The sequence below is a fragment of the Triticum aestivum genome, chromosome 1A (genome assembly GCF_018294505.1).
Source record: "Triticum aestivum cultivar Chinese Spring chromosome 1A, IWGSC CS RefSeq v2.1, whole genome shotgun sequence".
Taxonomy (NCBI): Eukaryota; Viridiplantae; Streptophyta; class Magnoliopsida; order Poales; family Poaceae; genus Triticum; species Triticum aestivum.
The window spans coordinates 97107611-97121751 of NC_057794.1; the positions used below are offsets into that span (position 1 = coordinate 97107611).

The following is a 14141-nucleotide window of genomic DNA, read 5'->3' on the forward strand; positions in this document are numbered from 1 at the left end:
AGTTGATTTGCTGGCCGTCGTTCTTCCTCCTCTAGTGGTTTTATCTTCCAACTGACCCATTCATATCGTCGGCAGCACTGCCGCCTCCACCCTAAGTGACAACACTGTTGCGCATTGCCTCACTACCCTTTCTTGTCAGATTTGTTGCAGCTCATGCCTTCCTTCTAATTCCCACCCACCGTACCATATATTTTGTCGTCGATGACCACACACCTGTCAATCTAAACCTATCAATCCTCTGTTAGTCCTCCATGGAGATGCCGAGGCGAGCAGCATTGTCTCCGTCTTGGCCACATTAGAGATGTTGCGACCTGCGGTCTCACCTTTGACATTGCCTTGTTTTTCTACCTCTTCTCTACTGAAATCTACTGAAACAATTTCCCAAGGATTAGCTAATGCAAACAAATTAATGTACTTCCCCAAATGGACCACATAAAGTACCTTTACAAAATACTCAAATCAAACAAAGTACATAAGCACAACACACATACAATCTCATTGTTCTCCTTAGACATGAAATCCTCTGGGGACATATATGTCTCATTTGAATCTAGTTTGTCAAAGGGTGACCACCTCCTAGTCCTGTGCAGCAAACACCCTCGAGGCCATCTGCACCACGTCGATGACATCATGGTCGCTACAGCTAGCACTACCTCCAGCAAGGCCGCTCGAACTAGTGGCGTCTATGTCGTAGTAGTAGTAGGACCAGCCGCCAGCTCCATCACCCACGTTTCCCAGTTGGTTGTTGGCGGAGCACTCACGGTGCATCTCTGCCACCGCCTTTAGGTTGCTCGCCATGAGGGAATGTTGTCCGCTGAACGCATACATGTTCATGCTCGCATTGGTCGTCTGCTGGATGTCTTGCTCACTAAGCATCTATGTCGGTGACAAACCATACGACATGCGGTTGTGCAGGTGCGCATTGGGAGGGATGTAGTACGAGTACCCCTCATTTGGCCCGTCGGCGACATTCAAATCCGGTGCCCGGTACTGCATGTTGGTTGGGTTTGGGTGGTAGTGCATACCAGTCATGGCCGGATTGGGGTAGGTCAGGTGCGCCTGCGCGGTAGGGGCGATGACGATGGCAGCATCTCTACCGGCCATCCCTATCTTCCCACCATGCTCTTGGTCATGATACAATGGTGGGGACACTGGAGGTGTCTCAGCGGGTGATCCGATGTGCGGCTCCATGCTGCGGATGTACTCCGCAAGAAGGGAGAGTTGTCCAGGAGGTGGCTGCTCACTGTTCCTCTTCTTGAGCTGGCGCTTCGCTTTCAGACTGCGCTTAGTGGCATTCCAGTGGTTCTTAACGTTGTTTTCTCACAGGTGTGATGCAGCTCGATCAACTTGATGTCTTCCGCGTCGGTCCATATTTTCCTCTACAAGGGAAGTATTCGTGAGTCAGTTAATTATGGCATAACATTCCATTGACGTACAATTGAACACACCACAACACACCGAAAGTAATATCTACTACCTTTACCTTTTTTACACAACACAACACTCATGTGCACGGAAGCATTATTTATTTAGAAGTCAACCAAGAATCATTTTCCTACCATGCATGGATATGCCATGCATGCATCCACCATTCGTCATTGCTTTGAGATTTATCTTACCTTTTTTGGTTGTTTGCCAAATTTGTGTTGTTTAAGAGTACTAAAATTTTATTAAAATATTTATCTTGTTTCAAAATGCATCATAATGTTTTATCGGGGTACCAACAAATAAGAATGCACTTGTTTCAGATCAGATTTTTGCTGGTACATAATGGAACATTACTTCCATTATGTTACACATTTTAAAAAACTAATGCAACACTCTGAAACAAGATAAAACTCGCCAAGATCAGAAAACATAGCCAGAATCTCAAATTATCTAAGGAATTTCAAAGTATCTCAGGAATCTCAAAGTATCTCAGGAATCTATTGGTTAGAAAATTTCCAACTAAGCCTGATACTCTAACAAAATTGATCTATGCCACATATAAATTGATGAAATGGTGGAATGAGCCTAATAAAAAAATGGAAAAAAGTTAGTATGTCAATAATTATTTGGAGAGGATCGACCCATACAAAAAAGTGACATGCCTTATTTATTTTGTAGACATCTTATTAAAAATTACACATATTTTGTGTTTGCTACCATTTTGGGAATCAATATTGTGTAATTTGAGGTGCCCGAGATCTACAAAACTTTCAGAAAAAATCCAGTTAGCAATATCGATTATATCACAATTGCAAGTGTCATTTTTATTTATAGATTTTGTGCTCCTTTTGTTGGAACAAGGAAAAATATTGACCTTTTTATTGATTAACAAGAGAAGTTTGTAAAATAACAACCACAAAGACTCAAAATTACTGTCCTGCATTAAATTACTCAAATGCTTGGCCCCTACAATAGCCCAAAGAGACGCCTCATCTTGGATGAGGCGAACAATGACTGCCATCGACCTCACTTTATTTTGAAAGACACATACGTTCCTTTCCTTAGAAATCCCCCATCCAACAAGAAGGAGCAAAGAATGTAGAGATTTCCTCGGTTGCCAATTATTGAGGAGGACTTCTTTCCACCAAGACATTGTCGTCTCAAAATGAGGAGAAAGCATCATACTAGCATGAGGACCAAGATAAGAGATCAAGTCATTCCAAACTTGAGGCAAGAACCGACACTTGATGATGAGGTGAGCCACTAATTCTTGCACTTGGTTGCAAAGAGGGCACCGGTCGTGATTTGGTCACTCACACCTTTGTCATTCAAATCTTATTTTCGATGGCTAACCAAGCAAAGAACTTACATTTTTAGGATGCCCAAACCTTCCAAGCTGTGGCGCGCAAGTTGGATCAGATGAGGCTGACGAACTGAGCCTTGTAAGCCGATGAGGTGGTATAACTCCTGTCGTTGGTCAGCTTTATCATGGTCGTATCTTGGATGTCTGGTTGGATGATAACATGCATTGGCAAGTTTGTCTTACAGAATGATGAATTATTGGATGTGCTCTAGTGTGAGGCCTCCTTTATTACCAGTCTGTAGAACCCAAAACGTATCTCTTAAAACCTTGTCCACAATGCCACCTTTCTTGCATGATATTTTTTTAAAGGGTCTGATATCTTTATGCATCAGTCCCTCCAGCCATTACGAGTCTCAAAATTTGGCTTTAGTTCCGTCACCAATCGTACCTAAGTGGCCGCCACTAATAGATTACCTCATCATTGTTGCATGAAATCCACATATTACACCACACCCATTGCGGGTCATCCTAGTCAAGCCATAACCATAGTAAGCGAAGCACGATGGCAAACTTCCAAGATTAAGAATTTCCGACCAGCAAAATCCTCCAGCTTGCAAACTTGCTCCAAGTTAATTTTGCACTTGCATCCGGTCACTTTGTTTGTCCTCACCCAAAGATAGGCAAACCTCAAGCTATCAATCTTCTTAAAAACCTCCATGAGGAGGTCAAACAGTGTAAGATGGTGTATGGCCACAGCTGTGAGCACCGCCTTGACCAAGATCATGCGGCTTGTGGTATGAACATGATTCCCTCTCGAAGGTACTAATTTCCCAGCGGCTTAATCTTCAAAGTGTTGCAAGTGGACCATCCTTAATTTGACCATGAGGGATAGTGGAAGGTAACATATGGTGAAGTATAAGAAACATGCCAGGAAGGACTAGAGTATGTCATCAAGGTTGTTGTTATTGCACCAGATAGGTGAAACGGGTCTTTTTACGCAATTTGTAACAAGGCTAGTATTATCCCCAAAAGAGGCAACCTTGGTGATGAGGAATTGTACATCTTGCTTGATAGGGGCACATAAAACAACCACATCATCGAGGTAAATGGAACCACAAATGTCGTGTGACGCCCACCAAGAGGATGAAGTTTTCCTTAGGTCATATACTTGATAAATATATGGTGCAGCGGGTCAATGACGAGACTGTACCCCTGAAAATGCCCACGACCATGCTTGATCGTGTCCTCAGCAGTCCCATTGAGAAAAAAATCAAGAAGAAGTCGAGGAGGGGAGGGTCGAGATCCATGCTCAGAAGTGGCCTTGGAGGCCATGGTGACTAAACATTGCTATAAAATAGCCCCACCTAAAGAAATCCAAGGCCTTCTTTATGTTGAGCTTGAAGAGGGGCATATGTGTCTTGATGTGGTAAAATCTTCTAGCCACATTGGGCACATAAATGAAGTTATTGTGGGTGCTTCTCCTCTTAATGAAAGAACTTTGTGCAATGGAAAAATATCATTCATGTCCAGAGCCAAGCTCATGGAAAGAGTTTTGTCAATAAGCTTGTCCACGACATGCATAAAGCTAGTAAGCCCACAATAGTCATTCGGTGAACAAATGGATCAAGTCATGGGAACCAAGCGACAAATCTCGAGGATCACAAATTTTAAATAGGGACATGCTAACACTCGTTACTTTCACCCCAGGATCAATGGGCGGAGGAGGAAAAAAACTTATATATCGTCTCAAACATGGGAGTGACTGGGTGATGGATCAATAATACATCATTAGGTGAACCAAGGGATGAGGTTGTCCCCATGACGTACTCGCTCGCCGGTGATGGCATCACATGGCCACCTTCACCACCATGCTCCATCAAAGTATCCTCCATACTGTATTCATGCTCCAGTCAGTTCATCTAAAAATCTGAACCGATGAAGAGAGACATGCAATATGTTTCAACACTTCCCCTCACATCTAGGCTATTTTCCTTAGGAGTGGGATCGATGTAGGACGTAGAATCTTTTTTAATACTACATTGGCAAGGTCTTGAACTTGAGACCTCTTGGCTTGGATACCATATTGAACTCATGCCCACTAGCACATCCAAAAAACCGAACTATCATCAAATCGTAGTCAAGTTTGAAAAGCATCCGGAGCTCGACACTATGTCTGGCAGCCCCTCCTGGAACAGAGCCACAAAACAGTCAACCCCTTCCTTGTTGACCTGTTCAACCTCACCAATGACTCCCATCTGTTGGCACAGAAGCCTCTGCAGGAGCTGGGCGATGGGAATGACCCTGTTCTTGGCACACATGCATGGGCTATGCTGACTTGTCGACGTCGGTGACCTTCGTGAGCGTATTCCTCCTTGTTATGGATGACCAGGGTGGTGTGGAGCTAGGAGCGGGGAGAATGGGAGGCAACACCGGCACAAAAAAGTGGTGCACCAGGGGAGGGCCCTGCTAGGAGCACAACTAGCATGCAAAGCATCCATCTCCGTCATCATTGGGTTGTTGTTCTAGAGCACTGGGAATGCTGGAAAGCGAGGCATGATGATGGGTGTGTGGTTCTTCATTAGGCGAAAAGGGGAACGCGGGGTGGGGGGGGCTCGGTGCATGGGTTGATGTCGTGCACAACTCATCATAGGGCTCATGGTAGCGGGTAAGGGGGCTTGGTGCATGGGCTGGTGGCGTGCACATATCCATCGACGAAGCAGGTCGTACCTGCATACCGAAGTAGCGCCCGCCTTGCACAGTCAGTCCGGTCTGGAGGGAGCGGAGGGGAGCTCAATTTTTTCGCAACCCACACATATCCCAAATGCTAACCCGGGAGCAGGAACATCTACTCCTATTCACCAAATTCAGGAAAACCATAATAAACAGAAAGCAACAATTTCCCAAATAAACAACATCAAAATTTTGGAACATGTGTATCCGACTATCAGCATGTGACTTGTTTTATCTATATGATTGGACTAATAAAAGTACCACATCTCAAATGCAATTTGTGTGCTGGAACGACTCTTACTTTAGGAAATACAAAATTCAGGCAAGTCGCAAATATGTAGCAGCTTTGAGAAATAACCAAGATAAAAAAATCGGCAATGTTATCTCTATCTGGGGAACGTTAGAGGGGAAGAAATCCCAACAAATGACCCACAGACCACAAGATCAAGATCTCATGGTGGCAGTTTTTTTGATGAAAAATGCATTAAATAAACAAAATGCCATGCTTTTTGTTGTTGTAAAAAATACCACCCCCAACATTAAAATTGCCAGCCGCGCTATTTGCAAATGCCATCCTGGACAGGGAACAGTCGCTGGCTATTGCGGTCCAAATTCGATAACGCTTGGGTGATCACTTAGTGGTGAAGAATTTAAAAATTAGGACACACCATGTCAATTAGCAAATTTGGATATTTGTAAGTGCAAGTGTGGTTTTTATTTATGGACTGGACACAGAATTCATGTACACATTTCAAATGCTAATGTGTGGGCAGGAACATCTATCCCTACCAGTTTCCCAAAATTACTTGGGTGGATTGTTGGCCTAAATGAAGAAAGTAATTGCCACATTTACTGAGTAGACTAAAGACATGCAATACTACTAACTTTTTTCGGGAGTTAATACCCACTTCCGAATGGTGACCAAATTATAGGTGCAAACTTTTGGACGTACAATCATATGATTGAACTAATGAAAGTACCACGTCTCAAATGCTAATTTGTGGGCTGGAACATCGACTCTTACTTTAGGGATACCAAACTGTGGCTACTAACAAATAAGTAGAAGCAATAATTTGACAAATAATCAAGTCAATTTTCTAATTGGGTGATCACATATGGCCAAGAATCTCCTCTGTACTTAAAAATAACATAAGGTTCCCATTTCAGCCTCTCCTTCGTCCAACCTCTCTCTCTATATGGTCCCCCCTTCCATTCTCATGTTTGATTTTTTCCTCCCATCTTTGATTTTTCTCTCAGATAATAATATTTTTGGCAAGTCAATATTTTTTTACCAAATAAGTTCTTAACAATAAGATGACATTTTGACTCCCATATCCGATCGTTCTCACAAATAATATTTTCTTTGATAAGTCAATAAATTCTTTCCAAATAAGTGCTTAACAATAGGATGGCAGGCAAATCATGACACTTGCATACAGAGTCTTCCTAAGATTATAGCGCACCAATGTAATAATAGACGTGCAATCATGGGAAAATCTACGAGAATGTTTATAATCACGTTGCAACGACGAGCAATTATCTAGTTTAAAAAATGAGACACCATGTCAATTACTCCCTTTGTTCACAAATATAAGATGTTCTAACTTCTTTTCCAAATCATAGGCATATAGATTTGTTTTAGCGTGTTTGTTCACTTATTTTAGTCCGTGTAGTCCATATTGAAATATCCAAAACATCTTATCTTTGTGAACAGAGGGAGTAGTATATTCCATATTTGTACATGCAAGTGAGATTTCTTATTATTATTTACGGATTGAACACAGAAGCCCTTGTACATGTTTCAAATGCTAATGCATGGGCAGGAACATCAATCTCTATTGATTTTAGAAAAATTACTTCCCTACAACTTTTTATTCAGAAATTACTTGGGTGCTCATTTAGTTCCCTAAATGAAGAAATTAATTGCCATATTTACTGATTAGACTAAATACATGCAAGACTATTAACTATTTATCTGAATTTAATACCCACTTCCGAATGGTGACGAACTAGATTAACGCAAGGAAGAATTTCATTCCGTAAGCACACTCAATCATAGATCATCAAAATTCCTGAGAATCAAGCTGCTTGTAGGGACTAGGGAGTTCAGAAATTTTAATCTGGCGAGATCACCTCAATGTTGGGGTCAAGTTGGTTGACCCATCTCTCCCGGCACTGCTTCCCACTCCGGCTGGGGAGGTACGATGCGACCTGCATCCAACTCCCTTCGCCGAATTCCTGCACCTTCGCCCTGAGCAGCCTGCAATTTAATCACAAACAAAACTGACGAAGTTGTAGCCGATGAAGGACAATGAAAAAGGTTTGCAATTTAGGGTTGGATTTTCTACATACGTGTCTTCCTCCACAGTCCAGAACCTTTTGAACTGTGTCAGCCCCTGGCTGCTAGATCTGGCATGCGCTGGCGCCCGAGCAGGCGCCGCGATTGCCATAGGGGCGTCGCTGCTGCCGTAGCTAGGGAACGTGGTGGGATCCATCTCGCCGATGCCACCAAAAGGCCTTGATCCGGCGGCTGGGACGACGACCCCCCCGGCTAGAGCACCACCATCATTATGGATGAAGTGTTGTGCAACACCGCCATGGCCAAAGCTCACTGTCGCCACGTCCTAGTCAAAATAGGCACTCCCTTCAGCCATTAGCGCGGCCTCCAAGGTCGGATCGGAGTAAAGACCAAAGCTAGAAGAAGGGGAGTAGTCACTAGCTCTTCTGCAAGAGAAATGCCTATATCAAAGATGGGGCGAGGGGTCTGTGCTTGATATAGAAGGGGACGACACCCCATGCCCCCATCGGCCCGTCCATTCTCCTGCCCCCAGTTCCTCATCAGACAGCAAGGAGGCATCCCACATGACAATAACGTTCTGACTACAGGTTTTCAACTTCACTGTGGACCCTGTGCACCGGGTGCATGTAGTCTCTGGAGAGGTTTGTGTGGTCTAGGGTGGGTCAGACTTCTTAGTACAGGTATGGTGAAGCACAACACTCGTGCCCGTATGAAGGTATGCGCACAAATTCAGGAGAAACTGAACACCTGTTGGCGTGCTTCGTGATCATTTGCAACTAAGTACAGGGTGTATTTGGATATAGCGTGATAAATGTTTCCTAAAATCTTAAAAGTGCACGCGCAATTTCTGGTTGAAACGAGCGGCCAGATGCTCGCCGCTTGATCAAACGCGGCCCGGCCCGGCCCGCAATAGTGCAAGCGTGATTTTAGCCAACCGTATATCTACTACCTAAAAGAAACAGAGTGTTCCGTTTCCCCTCTTACGTTCCCCGCTCTTCGTCCAACTCTCTCGTATGACCCCTCTCCCTCCAGCAATTTTCTTTTCTCCCTCCACCGGTTTTCTCCCTGCCAGTTTTATCCTCATCTGGCCAGACAAACTGACTCTATCTTTGGTAAACAAATAATTCACGTAAGGTAACCAAATGCAATCAATTCATGCATGGCAATCAATTCATTCATGACGGTGGTCAATCTCCTTCCTTCTTTCAATCAAACGGTGATCAATCTCCTTCCTTCTTTCAATCAATTCCTTTTTTCTATCACCATGGTCTTCCTACCCACACAGATGAAAAAGCCAGCCGTTTTTCATCTCCTCTCTTTCCACCCAGATCATGATCCCTTTCTTCCCCCATCTCCCCCTCATCTCACCATCATCCTGCACCACTGCTTTGGGGCACCATCCATCGCCGCCGCAGCAGCGAGCGCTGCCCACTCAGCAGATGTCAGGCCAGCTGCCGCCGTTTTCCAGGCTGCATAGTATGACGGCCGCGGTGTAGGGGTCCGTTGGTTGCAGGTCAGGGCCCTCTAGATTGAGAACTTGCAGTAGCAGACGGATGTGAACTGCGCATGAGCAAGGCGGCAAGGTATGCATGTGCTCCCACTGATTTAAACATGTCATTTTTATAAGAAGTTGATGCAGTATAGGAGGAACATCATATTTTTAGACACATTCTAATGAATGTAACCTCTCCATTTTTTCCCATAGGAAACCATTCGTTCTGCGATCATGTGCATACAGTGCCAAACAATTGTTATTACTATGTATATGTGATGTCTACTATGCAACTTTATTCTTGTAGACACGTGTTGAGCCTCCAAGCGCAGAGTTTTGTAGGATAGTAGCAATTTTTCCTCAAGTGGATGACCTAAGGTTTATCAATCCGTGGGAGGCGTAGGATGAAGATGGTCACTCTCAATCAACCCTGCAACCAAATAATAAAAAGTCTCTTGTGTCCCCAACACACCCAATACAATGGCAAATTGTATAGGTGCACTAGTTCGGCGAAGAGATGGTGATAAAAGTGTAGTAATGATAGTAGATATTGATTTTTGTAATAGTAACAATAAAAAACAGCAAGGTAGCAAGTAACAAAAGTGAGCGCAAACGGTATTGCAATGCTGAAAATGAGGCCTAGGGTCCGTACTTTCGCTAGTGCAATCTCTCAACAATGCAAATATAATTGGATCATATAACCATCCCTCAACGTGCGACGAAGAATCACTCCAAAGTTCCTATCTAGCGGAGAACATAAGAAGAAATCTTTTGCAGAGTATGAAACCACCTCGAAGCTATTCTTTCCGATCGATCTATCCAAGAGTTCGTACTAAAATAACACCAAATAATTTCAGATTCATAATGCTCAATCCAACACAAAGAACCACAAAGAGTGCCCCGAGATTTCTACCGGAGAAACAAAGGAAAGAACATGCATCAACCCCTATGGGTAGATTACCCCAATGTCACCTCGGGAATCCATGAGTTGAGTGCCAAAACATATATCAAGTGGATCAATATGATACCCCATTGTCACCACGAGTATTCATATGCAAGACATATATCAAGTGCTCTCAAATCCATAAAGGTATTCAATCCTATAAAACGAATTCTCAAAGGGAAAACTCAATTCACAACAAGATAGAGAGGGGAAAAGACCATATGATCCGACTATATTAATAAAGCCTGTGATACATCAAGATCGTGACATCTCAAGAACACGAGAGAGAGAGAGAGAGATTAAACACATAGCTACTGGTACAAACCCTCGGCCTCGAGGGTGGACTACTCCCTCCTCATCACGATGGCCGCTGGGATGATGAATATGGCCACCGGTGATGATTTCCCCCTCCGACAGAGTGCCAGAACGGGGTCTAGATTGGTTTTCGGTGGCTACAGAGCCTTGCGGCGGTGGAACTTCTGATCTAGGGTTACCTCGAGGGTTTTTGGAATATTTGGTGATTTATAGGGCAAAGAGGGGGTGCGGGAGGCCACCGAGGTGGGCATAACCCACCTGAGCGCGCCTTGGTGGGTTTTGCCCCCCTCGGGGCAACCCCCAGGTGCCGCCCTAGTCCGTTGGATGTCTTCTGGTCCATAAAAAATCCACAAAAAGTTTTGCGGTGTTTGGACTCCGTTTGATTTTGATTTCCTGCCATGTAAAAAACAAGCAAAAAACAGCAACTGGCAATGGGCACTGGGTCAATTGGTTAGTCCCAAAAAATGATATAAAGTTGCTATAAAATGATTGAACAACCAAGAATGATAATAAAACAACATGAATACTTCATAAATTATAGATACGTCGGAGACGTATCATTCATGTTCATTCTCGAAGTAACATAGCACGCTCAACAGGTTTTTGGTGTGGTGCGTGTAGGACGAATGAGTTTTCACGCGTGCGCAACTGGGTAGCCTGTTCTGTGCAACTAGGCACCATGATGTGTACAACTGAAATTATACACCTAGTTAGATGGGGAGTTGGGGAAGGTAATTACCTGTATGATGAGGTCCTTGAGTACTGCCTGTAGGGCCATTGGGAGGAGAAGGCGGGGCACTGCTGGTTGGGCCAGGCAGGGGAGGAGGTGGTGGAGCATGCCATGTAGGGCCAGGAGGTGGAGGAGGTCCTCGAGGGTTGCCATCATCTGATGGCCCTGTAGCGGCAGCCATTTTTTTTCTTTTTCTTGGACTTGTTCAGGTGGCTGATCTTGATACGTTCTCCATGAAGGAAATATGCCCTAGAGGCAATAATAAAGTTGTTATTTATATTTCCATATATCATGATAAATGTTTATTATTCATGCTAGAATTGTATTAACCGGAAACTTAGTACATGTGTGAATACATAGACAAGCAGAGTGTCACTAGTTTGCCTCTACTTGACTAGCTCGTTGAATCAATGATGGTTATGTTTCCTAACCATAACCATGAGTTGACATTTGATTAACAGGATCACATCATTAGATAATTATGTGATTGACTTGACCCATCCGTTAGCTCAGCACGATGATCGTTTAGTTTGTTGCTATTGCTTTCTTCATGACTTATACATGTTCCTATGACTATGAGATTATGCAACTCCCGAGTACCGAAGGAACACTTTGTTTGCTAACAAACGTCACAATGTAACTGGGTGATTATAAAGGTGCTCTACAGGTGTCTCCGATGGTACTTGTTGAGTTGGCATAGATCAAGATTCGGATTTGTCACTCCGATTGTCAGAGAGGTATCTCTGGGCCCTCTCGGTAATGTACATCACAATAAGCCTTGCAAGCAATGTAGCTAATGAGTTAGTTACAGGATGTAGCATTACGGAACGAGTAAAGAGACTTGCCAGTAATGATATTGAACTAGGTATTGAGATACCGACGATCGAATCTCGGGCAAGTAACATACCGGTGACAAAGGGGCCAACGTATACCATTATGCAGTTTGACCGATAAAGATCTTCGTAGAATATGTAGGAGCCAATATGAGCATCCAGGTTCCGCTATTGGTTATTGACCGGAGACGAGTCTCGATCATGTCTGCATAGTTCTCGAACCCGTAGGGTCCGTGCGCTTAACGTTTGATGATGATCGGTAATATGAGTTTATGTGTTTTGATGTACCGAAGGTAGTTCGGAGTCTCGGTTATGATCACAGACATGAAGAGGTGTCTTCAAATGGTCGAGACATAAAGATCAATATATTGGATGACTATGTTTAGACTTTGGAAGGGTTCCGGGCAAGTTCGGACAAATACCAGAGTACCGGGGGGTTACCGGAACCCCCCGGGGAGTGTAATGGGCCTTAGTGGAGAAGAGGAGGTGCGGCCAGGGCAGGTCGTGTGCCCCTCCCCCTCTAGTCCAAATTGGACAAGGAGGGGGGCGCCCCCCTTTCCTTCCCCCTCTCTCCTCCTTCCCTCTCTCCTACTCATACTCTTGGAAGGGTTGGAGTCCTACTCCCAATGGGAGTAGGACTCCCCTTGGGGCACGCCTAGGAGGGCCGGCCTCTCCCTCTCCTCCACTCCTTTATATACGGGGAGGGGGACACCCCATAGACACACAAGTTGATCATTGATCTTTTAGCCATGTGCGGTGGCCCCCTCCACCATAATCCACCTCAGTTATATCGTAGCGGTGCTTAGGCGAAGCCCTGTTCCGATAGCATCATCATCATCGTCATCACACCGTCGTGCTAACGAAACTCTCCCTCGAAGCTCTACTGGATTGTGAGTTCGCGGGACGTCACCGAGATGAACGTGTGCAGATCACGGAGGTGACGTACCTTCAGTGCTAGATTGGTCGATCATGAAGATGTACGACTACATTAACCGCGTTGTCATACGCTTCCTCTTATGGTCTATGAGGGTACGTAGACGATACTCTCCCTCTCATTGCTATGCATCACCATGATCTTGCGTGTGCGTAGGAATTATTTTTGAAATTACTACGTTCCCCAACAGTGGCATCCGAGCTAGGTTTATGCGTAGATGTCATATGCATGAGTAGAATACAAAGGAGTTGTGGGTGTGGGTATATACATATTGCTTGCCCTCACTAGTTGATTCTTGATTCAGCGGCATTGTTGGATGAAGCGGCCCAGACCGACATTACGCGTACGCTTACGCGAGATTGGTTCTACCGACGTGCTTCGCACACAGGTGGCTAGTGGGTGTCTGTTTCTCCAGCTTTTGTTGAATCGGATTCAATGAACAGGGTTCTTTCTGAAGATCAAAAAGCAATCACTATACCGCATTGTGGTTTTTGATGCGTAGGTAAGAACGGTTCTTGCTCAGCCCGTAGCAGCCACGTAAAACTTGCAACAACAAAGTAGAGGACGTCTAACTTGTTTTTGCAGGGCATGTTGTGATGTGATATGGTCAAGACATGATGCTAAATTTTATTGTATGAGATGATCATGTTTTGTAGCATAGTTATCGGCAACTGGCAGGAGCCATATGGTTGTCGCTTTATTGTATGAAATGCAATCGCCATGTAATTGCTTTACTTTATCACTAAGCGGTAGCGATAGTCGTGGAGGCAATAGTTGGTGTGACGACAACGATGCTTCGATGGAGATCAAGGTGTCAAGCCGGTGATGATGGTGATCATGACGGAGCTTTGGAGATGGAGATCAAAGGCACAAGATGATGATGGCCATATCATATCACTTATATTGATTGCATGTGATGTTTGTCCTTTATGCATCTTATTTTGCTTAGTTCGGCGGTAGCATTATAAGATGATCTCTCACTAAATTTCAAGGTATAAGTGTTCTCCCTGAGTATGCACTGTTGCTAAAGTTCGTCATGCCGAGACACCACATGATGATCGGGTGTGATAAGCTCTACGTTCACATACAACGGGTGCAAGCCAGTATTGCACACGCAGAATACTTGGGTTAAAC

The 14141-nt window shown here is 44.3% G+C and overlaps 1 pseudogene; it reads right to left on the reverse strand.

The window, feature by feature from the left end:
• Positions 1–576: 576 nt before the first annotated feature.
• On the reverse strand, positions 577–8115 carry LOC123101965 (transcription factor MYB3R-3-like; annotated as a pseudogene).
• Between the last annotated feature and the right edge of the window lie 6026 nt (positions 8116–14141).